Raw genomic sequence first — 16,482 nt, forward strand, 5'->3', positions numbered from 1 at the left:
GATTAATTCAACAATGGGGGGCCTGCAGGCGTCTCAAAACATTACTGAGAATAAACTTTCGGGTTTAACTCGGCGAATTGATGGCACTGAGAAACAGTTGTAGGGCATAAATGTCTTAGCCACGAAGGTAAAAGACGTGGAATCGGCAATATCGGAACTTCAGGAGCAGCTTAGTACAGTTAGGGACCAGATGGACGATTCAGAAAAGAGAGGCAGGAGAAATAACCTGATCATTTACGGAATAAAAGAGCTTTGCGAGGAGACTAGCCTGGAACTGGGAAAGGAATTAATTGACGGTGTTTTTTTTCTGGAACAAGATTTACAGTGAGTGGTGTCGAAAGATGCCACAGGTTGGGTAAAAAAGAAATAAATAAGGCGCAACCAGTCGTTTTGAAACTCCTCGACTTATGTGAAAAAAGGTTCAATATTACAATCATGATATTAACTCAAAAACACCAAAATCAGCTCAAAATCCTAACATAGAAAAGCTCAAAATCAGCAGCTGAAGATTTTTCCAAATGAGTTAGGGAAATTCGGAAACAGCAGTGGAAAAGCTGTGAAGAGCGCAAAGAAGGCGCCAAGCTTTAAAACTAAACTATGATAAGCTGAGCGTTAATAGCGTACTGTTACGTTGGGATGAAGCAAGAGCTCCTAGCTTTAGGCTTAGAAAGAAATCAAACTGACTTCGGACTAAGAGACTTCAGACCCTGAAGATACTAAATGTTAATTGCAGTAGTGTCATAAACAAGGCAACTGAGTTGGAGGCCCTTCTGCTTTGGCACGACCCTGAAATAGCGGTTTTGACAGAAACTTGGCTTAAAAATGCAGTAGATCAGAGTGACTGTTCGGGCGAGTTGGTTTGCCATGACGGAACATATAGCGCTAAGACACCAGGACGAACAAAGAAAGAGCCAACACGAGCGCTAACTTTCAAGTGCAGTTGAAAGTTAGCGCTCGTGTTGTCTCTTTCTTTGTTCGTCCTGGTGTCTTAGCGGTATATGTTCCGTCATAACAATGCAGTGTTTGACAGTGAGTTCGTTATCACTGGCTACAGTTCGTACCGAAATGATCGTGGTGGTAGATATAGAGATGTTAGCATTCGGTTTAAATCATCCCTGTGAATTTTACCAATGCCTGATGTACCCAATGTAGAGTGCATTTTTTGCACAACTTACAATGGAAACGTTAGATATATTATTGAGCAATGTACAGGACCCCCAACTCTACCGTTGCCGTATTATAGGAGTTGAAACAATATTTGTGCACGAATGTTAAACCCGATAATCATATTATACTGTCAGGTTATTTTAATTTGCCTGAAGCCGACTGGTCAAATTTTTTATTTAAAAAGCACGACCCTCAAGGTGGAGCTATGTTGAGCATTGCTTTTGGCTTCGACTTGTTGCAGATTGTAGAAGAAAATACCATACTTCAAGGCAATTCTTGATCATTTTTTTTCTTAGCGGCTCAATTACTGCCAATCAATAGCCAGGTAATAGATAGAATATCGGACCACAAAGCTGTACTGCTCACAACTGCAGACGCCGCTTTAGATAAGAAACCTAAACATTCGTCATATCGAAACTTTTCTCTAGATACATTATAAGTATCTCAGACTCTTGATCACTGATGACTTTACTTGGACTAAGCACATTGACTACATAATGGCTAATGTTAAGCGCAAGTTGTTCTTTCTGATGAGAGCTTTGAAACTTCCTACTCCTTCTGTCCGACTGCTCGAATACAAAAACATAACTCTGCCGATATTGGACTGTGCATGCGTTATTTGGGACACTTTCACTAAAACTTACACTAATAAGATAGAAATGGTGCCAAGAAAAGCAGTACGCTTCATTTAAAATAGATTTGGACGTACGTAAGTGACGGAGCTGTTAACCAAAGCGGACTTGCCTCCATTAACGCAAAGAAACCGTGTGTCATGACTAAATTCGTCTTTCAATTTATTAATGGCCACTATAAGGCAGATCTCAAGAGAATAATTTCTTTTTCGTCTGGTTACGCCACTAGGCAAAGGCATAGCCGCACAGTAACGCCATTTACCACGCGTAAGAACTCTTTTAAGTATTATTTCCACGAACAATAATTGAAGGGAATCTCTTAAACAATGACCGCGTTTCGAAATCATCTATGTCGACATTTCTTTCCAGTATTCTTTAAAAATCTGTTGTGTATGCTTATTTTCCCAAATTTTCAAACTACGTTATTCTACTTCGTTCTTTTGTTCATTGCCTGTGTTATTACGTAGTGTTTACTTATCTGTAACCCACCCTGCTAAAATCCCCAGTGGTGATTGCAGTATAAGGAAAATATAGATAACAATGATAAGTGCAGGGCACATGTATGCCTGCAGTACGTGCCAGAAGTAAAACCAGAGTGGTATTTTAAGGCCCAACTCGTAACTGTCTCGGTTTTGACTCACGTATTAGCTGAAACAGCTCACACACACTTACCCGCACACACACAACAGTATAACCATCTAGCCTCTCGCACAATAGAGCCTTGGGGGCTTGTATTGTATGCTTATTACTCAGTAATATCGCCAGAAGTTGCAGACTAGAAAATATAACTCGAATTTTAAAATGACTGTTAGTGAAGGCGAGGGAAGGCTAGCAAATTTCTCGATGTGAGCGTGAGGGCGGATAACTTTTCAAAATGAGGGTGAGTGAGGGCCATGGATTCAAAAGTGAGGGTGAGGGAGGAAAAGTAAAAAATGAGGGAATTTGCCCACCTCTGGTCGTTTGCAAACCAGTTTCGACACTTTCTCACCCTCCTCCCTCATGGAAACGTACGTGTGTTCAAAGTGACCGGAATAAACTGTACCGAAGGCAAGCGCTCATATTAAGAAACCCCAGTTATAAGCTTGCAGCAAGGAAATCGTTAACGATAACCCCGGATGACTACGTGCTGGACCGGGGGTGTTTGGCTATTGAAGCAGATTTAAGGTGCCCTGTATTATTTGAGAGGTATGCAGTGCCCTCCATCCACCTGCCATCCGTGCACCGCTCGCTGTCGGCTGCGCGGCGGTCTTTCTCACCGCTCGTAACCAGAGCCTGAAGTTACCAGATGCGAGAAGGCGGCGAAGTCCGTCGGCTGCGCGGCGGCGTGTGTGTTTCTCTCTCTCTGCAAGAGAGGGCGAGGTGGTCCCAGGTGCGGAGAACCGTAGACGAATAAACTCAGTCTTTGTTCGCGATTCACTGCTCTCGGTGTGGTTCTTGAACCGCGCTACAATCCCTACAGATAGATGCCTACGCTTCAGAGGTAACTAGATTCCATCATTTTAGTCCTTACCGGGAAGGGAAATAATATCTGTACCATAACTTGTGCATTCTCTGAGAGCTTCGAGATAATACTACTCCATTTACTATTCACTGTGCCAGCGCCAAATTCCCCCGTGAATGAGGCGTTTACGGCAGTTGCGCCCCGGCCCTACTGCTGGCTGCATAGATGTGTAGAAATAGTTACTCCTGTTTCCCATAGCATGAAACACGAGTTGAGCTCTCCTTATTTTAAATGTGATCTTCTCTTCCACGATAGGTTTAGTTCACGGACTGTAGATATACGTTAGCTGTAAGAAGCGCCGATTATGTTATCACCTGCTTTGAAAACGCTTGATGGCAGGGTTTGTCATATTCCGCTGGAGCAGCGCTTCCCGCCAGTGGCGATGGAGGGGGGTGCGGGGGGTGCAAGTCTGATGTTTATGTAGAACGAATTATTCTGATGAGAGAACTGCTGCGGAACGCATGCCTTAGCTTATGCCAGACTTTACGCCATTCTCTTAACGCCGGCCCAGGCATGTGTTCGTGCGGGCACCCTGAAAATGCGAACATTAACCCGATACTCATCGGAGGCCCCTGCGAGCGAGCATGTTTTACGCGACAGCCGTCGGCGACCGCGTTTCCGCATCGCCTATCTTTTGTGTGTGCACAGTTTACTTTTCTTTCCCGAGCGAGGCCCGCTGGCAGTATCTCTTCTCCAGTCTTCGCTGTCTTTTTATTTCATTTACCGCCTGTACACGTCTCGGTCCTCGGCCCAGCCCCACATCCGCCTCACACTTTGGAAAAGCGAAAAGGCGCCGAAAGCCTGTACCTTACAGGAAGAATGGCAAGTCTTTGACCACTACGCGCTGACTACAAAAAAAAAAAAGTAGGAGGGCGCCCTAAGCACGATCGTGTGTTTTAGGACGGGGTATTTAGAGGAGATATACCCAACGGTGTGCACGTGCATCATTGTGTGGTACTTACCTTTGTCTATCTCTGAACATGACAAAGTGATTGTTAAAATGAGAAATACAATTGAATACGTAAAAATAAACCGATCCTGCGGACGCCCATCGTCCCCCAGCACCAAAAGGCCGTTTCGAGCTTAAAATTTTTTCTCAGTAAAGCGTCAATGCGCGTTGGTAACTTTGCAATCTCGATGCTGAAGTCAAGTTGCACCGTTCGGCGGAAAACAGAGGATAAAGGTGAAATGTGGAGAATTGAAAGTAAAAGACTTTCACCTGTGCATATTGCATGTGAAAGGCTCTGCTTGCGACCTAACTACAACGCCGTGGGATTTATATTATTTGAGGGATGGGTTCGGGTACACAGTCGGCTGAAAGGGTGTTTCTCTGTGGACTCCCATTATGAGACCGCGCTTAACACCACCGTCCTCTTGGTGCCAACGGTTGTAGCCTAACATCCCAAGCACCGTGACACCAAACCTGTTAGCTGCAGCATGACGAGTTCTTATGGTTGCGAGATTTGAGAGGCGCTTTTATTTCCGATACATGCCCGAGAAATAGCCAGCAGCGCTGAGCAAAGGACTGTTGCAGTGGCAGTAAGGTCGGTGTTTTCAACAGTCCGACATTGCGCTCTCTACTGGACCTCGAAGTGCGCCCAGAGCGGGAACAGTGAAGTTCTCTTCCAAACTATGACTAAACCGCAACGATGGCCAAGTGGTTGAGTATCCGCCTCGCACGCGGGAGGTGCGGGGTTCGATCCCGAGTGCCGCCCGGTACCACCGGTGATACAATGGGCACAAGCTTTCCCCTGGTCTGGTGCTCAGATTCTTTAGTGTGAAATGCTTGAGAAATGGGTCTTTGACCCCACCTAGAGAAATGGAAAATACCTTGTGCCATGGTGCTGTTTGGCCGTAGATACCCTTGCGCCATAAAAACCCATAATCATCATCAAACTATGACTAAGGACATATATGAGGGTCTCTTGCAGGCTTAATTAGAGAAGTCGTCCCTTAGAGGGAAGGGGTTACATATTTGCAGACTTACCCACGTAAAGCTTGATGAAACCGCTCTCCAAATACTGCACCGGACTAGTTTATTCGTTATAAATTCTGCAATCAATATTTTTGCGTAAACCGGCACCAGGATTTACTTGTTTATTTATACAGGTGCTTTCAGCACCCGCCTACTATGCCTGCCTGCTACTTGTGGCTCGCCTTTATGTTCATCTTCTAAATTTTGTAGCGTAAGCTACACTGGCCGCGGTTGAGCAGTTTCGCGTGGCTACTAGAAAGCCGAGCTGCGCATGCGCGAGGAACAGTGACGTCACATGGCGCACAGCTCGCGCGGCGGAGCCGCCTCGCCGGTCTGCGCATACTCCGGAAGCCGCACCACGTGTCCAACCACCTGACCGGTCACGTGACGAACCACGTGACCAGCCGCGCCGTCGGCAGGTGCTCCGCACCACGGGACAGACCACGTGGCCGTGGCCGCACACTTACTGAGTAAAAAAGCCTGTGTCAAGGCTGGGAGTCGAGCCAGGACCTTTGGCGTTCGAGGCGGAGACGCTACCACTCCGCCGCGACAGCGCAAGGTCTAACCGTGAATAAAGGCGCATGTAGTGAATGCGTGCCTTTCATATCTTTTCGTATGAAAGGCCTGTCATGTCCTTTCAACTCTTCCGAACCAGATGTCGCCGTGCTTACGCTACGTATATCATGGCCTAACAGGGCTAGGCCATCATCAATTTTTTTCCTTCCGGCCTGGTCCTTCAAGCTTCACTTCGACAATGCGGATAACTTACTGTGCTACATACGCGGCCACTTAACATGCAACGTAATCTTACAAAGATGCTCTTCATTTATATCAAATTAAACATTATTATTATCCATGTCATCTGCAGTGCGGACGGATCTGCTGCAGCCCAGGAACGTAATGCTGCACTGAAAACACAGAAAAGCCGCCGCGGTGGCTCAGTGGCGCTCGGCTAGTGACCGAGGAGAAGCGCTTCGACCCTGGCTATGGCGGTAGCATTTCCATGGGGGCGAAATGCTAGAGGTCCCTGTACTGTGCGATGTCAGTGCACGTTAAAAACCGCATGTGGTCGAAATTTCCTGAGCCCTTCGCTACGGCGTCCCTCGTAGCCCGAGTCACTTGGGGACTTTAAACCTCCATAAACCATGAAAAACACCCAAAAACAACTAAGTATGGGCACGGCCGCATGCAAGGGTGTGCAAGGGCCTGCAGTGGCGCCGACCGGCTGAACTTTTTAGCCGTCTCGATATCCGACACACAACTGAAGGACTTTTGCATGGCAGCCACACGCGGCATGCGAGACGATTCCTATGCGACCGTTCGCTCGGCCGGATGCTGGTAATCGACACTCGGGAATCGGCGCGTCGGGTGGTTCTGGTTCGGCAGCCTGAGAAGGTACTTGAGATGTCTAGGAGCGGCGCACATCGTGTCGTGCACACACGACCCACCGCCTTCTCATCGTAGCGATCTTCATGCGCCTCGTAGAAGGCAGCGGTTAGCGATTGCATCACAGCAGAGCGCAGTTTGGAACTTTGCCTGCGCTTGCTGCTCCTGCTGCAACGCAAGAGCTGAACGCAGGATTCCTCAGCTGGAAGGGCCACCTCCATGAATTGACGAGGTAAGGCTTAATAGTGCCACCTGAGTTGTGTCTTAGTAGACCAGGCTAGAAAGAATATGTAGAGAAGAATTGAGAGCCTTAAGTGCAGACATTAGCGACTAGTTGTAGCTGGCAGCGACTGGCAGTGAACATCCATGGTGGCAAATTTGGGGTTGCTGAAGCTTTTCCTCAAAGAAAAACGCTAGTGCACGATGCTGTTGAGCAGACGATCATAAAATAAAATCAACTCGGAACTGCAATTGAGTACACGTGCCAAGTTAAAGAAGAGCACGGCAGGTGAACAAGCAAGAGATTCGGGACTTTCAATGCCAGAAGAAAATATGAGGGCGTTCCTGGAGTGCATTGATAAAGTTTATGCCCAGCTCTGCATAAGAGCAAAAGCGATTCTTGAACTGGCAACTATGTTTGGGCCTCTCGAGGCGAAAAGCCTTCTTTATATATTTGAGGAGGAGCTCAAGGTTTCCATTTCAAAATTTATTTATTTATTTATTTATTTATTTATACTGCGGAGTCGCTTGACTCCAAGCAGGGGTGAGCACAGATACAAGCAAAAAATAAACAAGATATAGACGAGCGCGCGCCATTCAAAAGCGAACAGATGATGCGAAAAAGAAGCAAAAAAACAAGGGTTTCACATTTAAAAGGCTCTTAAATTGTCAACAAACATTTCTACATTCGGGCTATTCACTAAACACTTTGGCAGTTCATTTCACTCCTTAATCGATTTGACAAAAAAGAGTGTTTAACTCCATGAGAACATGCACGAAATTCTTGTAGCATTTTTCCATGGCTATAACGCGTACTTGCTCGCGAAACTGGAGTAATATAATCATGAGTGTTTGTTTTAATCAGATTATTATATATTAGGTACAGAAATTTCAACCTAGCTTCAGTGTGCCTTGTCTGGAGAGATTCTAGGCCAATAGAATTGAATATAGCTGTTACACTATATCTTTGTATTTGTTGCAAATAAAACTGGCTGCGATTCTTTGGACTCTTTTTAATTTGGAAATATTCTTGGCTGTAAATGGGTCCCATAAATAGGCATATTCCAGACGAGGCCGCACCAAAGCCTTATACGCTGCCAGTTTCACGTGTATTGGGGCCTTTGACAGTTTACGCCTCAAACACCATAGAGTCTTCAGTGCTTTCCCGCAAGTAATATCGATGTGGGCATCCCAGTTTATGCGATTAGTTACCTGAACTCCAAGGCATTTTACAGACTAGGATTCTGGAAGTGGTACGCCAGCTATACAAGATGGACGAGCGGATTGACCGCATTCTACGACGAGCCGCCTGACAGCGCACTTTTTATAGAAATCCAAGGTTTAGGAGACACCCTCAAGCAACCGGCATTGACTTCGAAGACGTCAACACGTGGGCAGCATTGGGCCTTCTAACATTCATTAGTGAGAGAGATTTTGTAGACTCCCCACCCTTTCATTAGGACTGCAGCTATTTCTCACTGCATGCGTGTATGTGGCATCGTTTGAGAGGAGTTTTTCGAAGCTGAAACTACTTAAGATCAACAATGGGTCAGTTAAGGCTTTCAAATATTTCATTATCATCCATTAAAAGTGAACTGACCAAAAGCACTGATTTTGATCAAGGGACCAGCAGCCTTGGAGTCCTCTAGGCGAGAAAGCAAACTTTTGATTTGAGTTTCCATTTTTGCTTTCCACTCTTGGCGCGAATGTTCACTTATAAAGTGGCTAACTCTTTTTTAACAACTTACATTAAGAATAGTGGCTTCTAAGTGTTCCAACTTTTTGTATATCGGTTGGTTTTTTAACGTTTAACGGATGTATCGAGTAATATATGCTAGCCTGTTTCGTATGTGCGGCAGAATTGTTTGTTCCTTGTGACATTCGCAAGTTTTGTGTTTTCTTGTATGTCCACTAAATGTCCTGATTAACGGCTTGTTTGTTTCGAAACTTTAGTTTCTTGCTGTGTGCTCGGATTGTCCTTGGGCTATAGATTTGTCTCTTTAGTTCTCACTTGGCATTTCTATGCATATCCCAGTGCGCGTGATAATGTGCATGCTCTGACGTTGTTTTTGTTCGCCATTCGTTTGCTCTTGGTAATTCCTAAGCCTGTAAGTGCAGTTATTTTTTTCATGTTAAAAACCTCAATTATTTCTAACGCTGAGTTTAGTGGAACCAGCGGAAGAAACCTGAACCCAAGTTAGACACAGGAAGGCGCTTCTACCTGATCGCACGTTTTCTTCGCTGTCTTCGTTATGCCAGAGGTATGCGAAATAGCCCGCATTGCCACTCCGTTATAGTCCATGTGGTATTTGTCACTTTACGTCTTTTGGCTATATTCGTGCGCATATGTCTACAAGTGACTGTACACTCCTAATGTTTACATATTGTTGAAACTTCGTTTTCTTTTCGTGTTTAACCTGTGCGTCCTTTGTATGTGATTTTCTTAAATACGCTTCATGAGACGAAACCCAGACACCTCTCGCTAGTTTTTGGCCGGCGGCGGCTCCCCTCGGGCGACGGGACTCTGGGAACCCGAGGGAGAGGGCCAAAGGTTGAGACCAGCAGAAAGCGCCTCCGTCTGGAGGGGCAAGGGAAAAGGGCAGAACGAGCGGGGAGCCCCAACGATGAGCATGCTATTTTTCGAGCTCTTGCTCCCCTCCTAACGAACTGTTTGACTGTTTCTTGTTTCTTGCAATAAACGATGTTACATAATCGATAACAGTCTACTGTCATTAGAAACGAAACTAAATCAGTTAGTTTTCTGCAACACATATTGCGTGGTTCATGAGGCACATTTATTTTTATGGTTTCAGTCTGGACGTCCTCACCCTGTCCAAAATAGCTTCCTCAGTTTCTTTCATCGCATCTTACAAGTGCTGCCTTAAAAAAAGAAACAATAAAACGTGTGGCGCTTTATTTTCTCCCTGTTTCGGAAATATGTGCTTTCGATGTGATGTTTTGCTGTATTATCAGTCGTGGGGCACGTTCGCTACGTCTCGGTGTTAAAAAAGAAATAGCAAAAATTCCTTCGCTTGCATCAAGTCATTGGATACAAAACGAAATCGACTTGAAAGCAAGACATAATAGAGGAAGTGACGATTTGGTGGTTGAAAGGCAGCAGGGGGGGGGGTGGGGGGGGGGGGGGGGTCATGCAGCGCCTTCGCCTCGGGTGCGACTGACCCTCGCGACGCCACTGCTTTTTTTTTCGATGTCAGTAATATTGGATTTAAATCGCTTTATCCGAAGTATTAGGTGACCGTTTACTTTAATTTCAATTGCCAGAATTTTCCCCACAAGCGAGGCCGACCAATGCTGCCGGCTGTTTCCATTGCTCGGCAGAGCGGGTCACACCAGCACTTCTGCGTCCTGCTATGTAAGCAATCATCGATTTGAGGTCACTCTTACCGGAACCACACTCGATGGCCACTTGCATTAGCTAAAATTTGTGAATTCACCCTTCGCAATCGCGGAGATAACAGACACGTTCACTGCGGACTCGCTATATGCCTACTTGCCTCGGAAGGAGGCGACGGCCGGCGTCGGCTAAAATTTAAGAATATGGCAAAAAGTTCATTGCTGATTAATGTTAAGATTTGAGCGCATGAAATCAATTTTTGTAACGATGGTAAAGTAGAGACAAGCGGCAGTATTCAGGCCACTGCTGCATCGGGCGTGAAGTTTTCGCTTGACCGCCAATTTGCCCAAGACAGACCGAGCAACTGTCCTGAAAAATCTGCCACACTGCGGCTATACGCGGTCGTTCGTTGTGCTGGAGGGAGGCAGACCAGTGCGTCAACTACGGCATCGGCCTACCAGCCCGCCGACCGTAGGCGTCTCATCTGCCTAGTGTGACCGGGTCTTTATTATAAAGAAGAAACATACTGTTATTTATTTTGCGCTATAACATGTTCATCAGTCAAACGCATATGAGGTCGGCTGCTACTTCCATTGACCACGAAAGGACAGGATACATATCCTTTGACTTCGTAGCCCACGTTGCAGACGACACTGCGCCATGTATGCCCTTGTGACGTCACATGATAATTTTAATATTGCGGTTGCTGTCGGTGGAAGGAGCCTCTAAGTCCAGATTTCAATCGCATTTTTTGTATATATCCAGCTTGGTCCAGGGCGATTAAACTTTCGAAACTGAAGCACAGTCTCTTATGTTTACTGAAGCACAAAACAGCACAACGTCGAACAGTCTCAAGGCCACTTGAATGTTCATTTCAACAGTACCCTTGGGTAACAAATACGTCGGATCACAAGGCAACAAAGCAGCATAGCCAACGTATGTATTCTGGAGCGGTGCTGCGTACCTCGAGCCTGCACTGTAAAAGTTTACTTTCACTTCCCCTGAGTTCAAGCAGGAGCTGCTTTGCTCCGAACAGCTGCTTTGCTTTGCTGTTTTCAAGCGTTTTGTTTACTGTTGCTGTTCATTTTGCATGCAAGTGGTACAAAATACTAAATGTGGTCACAACTAGAACCAGAGCAATGTTGGACATCAGTAATCCAAATGCGCAAGCTGATTCGAAAGTAATGCTTCACTATAGGCCATGTTGTCGACACCAAGGAGATTATACAGAGCTACGCACAATTTTACGAGCCAATATTTTCGCCTTTTCTGCGACGTAACCATTTTCTATGTATCTGTTTTCTGTTTCGTATTAGCTAGTATCTGTTAGACTAACGTTAGATGGTACTTGAAGTACCCCAGAGCAGCCATCGTCCCCCACATCAGTAGTAGAGAACGCCAACCAGAAAAGGTGGCAGAAAAGTGGTCATTTCATTATGGTTATTTATTTATTTATTTATTTATTTATTTATTTATTTATTTATTCTAATACCTGCAGCGCTCGTTGGCGGCATTATTGTAGGGGTATGCAAGGGTAAAACATAGTTTCATAAGGATGACACACTATGTTGTGGAAAAGGGAAAAAACAGCACATATAAAAGTAAGAAGGCAAACAAAAAATACAATAGAACGCAGCCTAGTCTGAAACCAAACTAATACTAAGGGAGGGTGAAATAAACGAAGGAAGGCAAGGTAAAATTAGATTGTCATACAGCCAGCACAGAGTAGTAAAACTCAGAGTACAGACTTATCCGAGAACAGTCAACTACAAATGTGAACGTACTATGGCACTTGTAGATGAAAAATGTGTTTAGAAATTTCGCAGTAAGGCAAAATGCATAGCACTGACAGAAATATTATTTTAACAAAAGACACGCCAAAGTATTACCAAAAGAAGATGGCGGGGTTGACAATGTTCTCCGGCAATTTATTCCAATCGTGGACTCTTTTGGGAAAAAATGAGTTCTTAGATATATTTATGTGGCACATATATTCAACTTTCTTAGTATGGTCTAAACGGGACGATGCATAGTTTGGATTTTTAATGTACACATCATTTATGAAACCTGTTGCACCTGCGTAGGTGCTGTGGAACAGCGTCAGCTGCAGATACTTCCGTCTCGTTTGTAAGAGGGACCGCCCCAGATTTCTACATATCTGAGAGAGCTTTGGGTAAAATCGTAGTTTGCGGATACAAATCGTGCCGCATGTTTCTGGATCCGTTCAAGTTCGCTGATAAGTGTTTTTGTTTCAGGGTCCCAAGTCTCACAACCATATTCGAAGATTGAAAGGACATTTGTCAAAAAGGGTGTTTCTTTCAATTTAAAGGGCACCTGCCTGAAATTGCACTTTAAAAAAAATTAATACACGACCAGCTAGCTCTGATTTGGTTAACGTGGTCGTTTCAGGAAAGATTGCTAGCGAAGATTACACCTAAGTACTTGTAGTAATTAACAGCTGAGATGTTTCTGTTACTTAGAAAATATTGGGCAGATATAGGTTGTCTTTTGTTTGTAAATTGAAGAACATTACATTTCAAAAAATTTTATGTCATGTTCAATGCACTGCACCATGCTAAGACAGAGTTGAGGTCACATTGCAATTGATGGGAGTCGTTGACATGAGTGACTTCAGGGTAGATGCAACACTCGTCAGCATACAGTCTCACGCGACGAGAAACCTGATCAGCTGTATCATTCGTAAATATCATAACAGAAGAGGGCCCAAAACTGATCCTTGGGGGACACCCGATAAGACTGCAATGTCCGATGAGCTTACCCCTTCGGTAATGACACTTTGCTTTCTTCGCGACAAGATATTCTTCCAGCCATTTCAGTAGGACACGTTTTTTTAAATTGGTTTTTGGGGATAGGAAATGGCGCAGTATGTCTCACATATCGTTGGACACCTGAACCGCGCCGTAAGGGAAGGGATAAAGGAGGGAATGAAAGAAGAGAGGAAGAAAGAGCTGCCGTAGTGGAGGGCTCCGGAATAATTTCGACCACCTGGGGATCGTTAACGTGCACTGACATCGCGCAGCAGACGGACGCCTTAGCGTTTTTCCTGCCTAAAAACGCAGCCGCCGTGGTAGGGTTCGAACCCGGGAACTCCGGATCAGTAGTCGAGCGCCCTAACCACTGAGTCACCGCGGCGGGTAATGTGGAAGTAGACAAAATTTGTTGGGCCACAGCACGAGGTTAACCGTATTTTTGAAATTCTATCTTAATCTGATAAGGATATTGCTTACAGTGGGCTAAACGCCTCTAAATAATTAAGGAGCCTACCAATAATAGGTAAAAAGTAACTATTCAATATTAGCTGACCAGACTGCTAGTTAGTACGCGTTGGCTGTTTGTGATGAGCATCACCACTCAGAATGCTATGCCGAAAAAAGCGCTCTTCTAATTCAAAAAGCCTTTTTTTTTTTTAAATTGTCTTAAATCTTAGGTGAAACAGCTTGTAGCAATGCGGAACTAAAAAAACACAGCACACAGGACGGTAGGGAACGTGTAATTTCAAAAAGCCACAACTGGCAAAACCGCAACAAGAAAGTAATCGCATCCTTCCATTGTTTTCTGCCTTGTTCATCTGCTTCTGCCGTTTTAAGACGTATCTCTTCCGAATAATCCGAGCAGCGGTGTTCCATAGGGTGATTCCAATCACCCTTACTTGGGCCCCAAAATCGTCCATTTTAACCGCTCCTTTCGTGCAGCAGGAATGAATATTCAGGCATTTTCTCCTCCCCCCCCCCCTTTTTTTTTGGTGCCCGCGGAGAGCGTTCGTCGTCAGCATCGTTTGGGCGCACCCGATTACGATACTGGCAGCAACTTCGCCGGCCGCGCTGTGAGCATTGCGAGTGATCTCGGCTGCGGAGCGGCCTAGAAAGCGGCCCTCCACGATCGCGTGTGAACAGTTCAGAGCGCTCCCCGTTCATATCGCTGTACCTGCGGTGCGGTCCAGCTGTCGCGTAGTCGCATGCCGGCTGCGCCGCTACAGCTGCCTGCCCAATAACCGAAGCTCAATATTTCGTTCAGCTGAGACAGCTTCTCGTTGTTTTACGTGGCACGCAAGGATAGGCACTTATTCATTTTTTTCTCTTGAGCCCCATAACATACAGTGCTATGTCTGGCTGTGCTAGCATTGTGTTTTTCAGTGGGAGAGCCTCCGCGAGGTCATCGTGCGTTCTGTCGCGCGCGTGTCTATCCTGCGCTGCCAGCAGTGATTTTTCTTGTGCCGCGGCCTGCGGATAATTCCGCAGCGCTGTTAGAACGAACCGCCACGATAGTTAATCCATTGCACCTTTGATGAGCTCGGGCGTCAGCGCAGTGTTGCGCTCGTTCTAGCGTTCTAGCCCCCTCCCCCCCCCCCCCCCCCCCACTCATACACCAGAGTTCGCTAGCCGCGGCCAAGGACAAATTACCAAGGACGCTCAAACGCCAAGGACTCCGTCACCGCCGAGAGGTAATATTTGCTTCCTGCTTGTGAACGGTCGTACTCTAGCCGCCTAAGAAGCGAATTAGCGTTACTAGATCTAGTAACTTAGAATCGAACGGACGCACGTTAACTATAAATTTATTGGTTATTTACGAAATTATGGAGGATGCATCCAGTATTTATGGGCATTTCAAAGATAATTTTCGGCGTGTAGTTTCTGACCTGGGTGAATTTGAACATTCCAGTGCTGATAGGTATTGCGTACACGATAATATGATTTCAAGATAAGGTGTTTTGGACATGCTTCTAAACGTCAGTGTTAGGAATTCTGCAGGGCCGGATGAGCTACTAAATGCTTTTTTTACGAAGGTATGCGGAACATTTGTATTCTTAATTGATTTTTTCTGATTGTCATTGCAATTATAACAAATACCATCCGACTGGCGTACCGGAAGAGTTTTGCCAATTCATAAAAAGAGTGATCATCTGACAGTATCGAATTATCGTCCTATTTTTGTTACAAGGGCTTTCAGTAAATTGCTGTAGCATGTGGTCGCAGGCTGTATTCGTCAGTGTTTGAAAGACCGGCCGTTATCTTCACTCGTCATTGCAGCATGGGTTTTGAAAGGGACTGTCGACTTCAACCCAGCTTGTGTCAGTTGTTCCTGAAATCTCTGAGGTGCTTGACCCGTCCGGAGAACTCGATTTGCTCTATTTTTAATTTTAGTAACACTTTCGAGACAGGTTCCCCATGGAACATTACTTCATAAGCGGGAGCGCATTGATGTTTCTACTAATATTATGCGATGGATTCAGGGCTATCTACATCATAGACATCAATTCTTAGAAATAAAGAAATGTTCTTCCATTATCCATCGGATAAATCCAGGTGCACCGCTAGGTAGTGTATTACCATCACAGTTAATCCTGATCTATATTGATGACACACACAGTTAATTTCGATCTATATTAATGACATAGTATACAAAATCGATAATGATGCCCATGTTAATTTATTAGCGGATAACTGTGTCATTTTTTAGGAAAGCAGCGAGTATGGCTGGAGCCTATGCCTCCAGAACGCGACTCACAAATCTTGCGCTCATTCCATGCAAGAATGTCCACAAGAGCAGGTGGCCCGTGTTCTCTATGAAGACAACCGTCCAGCCACTGTCACTTGTGTGGCTGAACGCCTTTTGAAGAAAGAGAAACAAGAAGCTCATGCCAAAAACAGGGATCAGGAACCGCCGCAAAGAAAGAAGCGGTCGTTGTAACATATGTACACAACGTGTGGCACCGCCTGAAGAAGACTCGTCGCCGTAGTGACGTTGACGTCGTCTTCTCGGCCCCTGTGAAGTTGCGTACTCTGTGGGCGCGAGTAAACAGGGAGGACGCCGAGCGTCGGCGGTGTAGCACGGCGCTTTTTATTATGACACAAACCCGAAATACGGCCCCTAGTGCGCCGTGCTGCACCGCCGACGCACCAGGGGCCGTATTCCGAGTTTGTCTCATAACAAAAAGCGTCATAATCAGCCGCAGCGGCCACACCAGATTGTTCGAAACGTCGGAAGCGAATGCCGGTTCGGTTGCGACTGAGCGGCGGCAGGATGTCACTGCGTTGCGGTTGCCGCAGCGAAACGTCCAGCGGCGCTTTTGCTCTTTGCCGACAAATGGAACGAGACCAATGCGAGAGAAGAAACATTCAGCCACAAGTTTGGTTGCGCATCGGATTCCACTGTAACGCGGTAATATGAAAGCTGCTTTCTTTGCCCAGTGGACTTCAACAAATAGAAACAGTAGTTCAGATACTCT

The 16,482-nt window shown here is 45.6% G+C and overlaps 1 protein-coding gene across 3 annotated transcripts in view; it reads left to right on the top strand.

Annotated features, from left to right (window-relative positions):
• The first annotated feature begins 3,215 nt into the window (after window positions 1-3,215).
• The window catches only part of LOC144121873 (cytochrome P450 3A56-like), a 64,009-nt gene continuing 50,742 nt past the window's right edge, over window positions 3,216-16,482 (top strand). The window contains exon 1 of one of the 3 annotated variants that reach the window (XM_077655293.1): window positions 3,216-3,279. The gene's annotated coding sequence lies outside the window, so the exon portion shown is untranslated. Of the gene's footprint in view, window positions 3,280-14,593; window positions 14,698-16,482 lie in introns of those variants that run through there. The other 2 variants (XM_077655292.1, XM_077655294.1) reach the window with 2 other exon arrangements.

The sequence above is a fragment of the Amblyomma americanum genome, chromosome 2, assembly GCF_052857255.1.
Source record: "Amblyomma americanum isolate KBUSLIRL-KWMA chromosome 2, ASM5285725v1, whole genome shotgun sequence".
In the NCBI taxonomy this organism is placed as follows: Eukaryota; Metazoa; Arthropoda; class Arachnida; order Ixodida; family Ixodidae; genus Amblyomma; species Amblyomma americanum.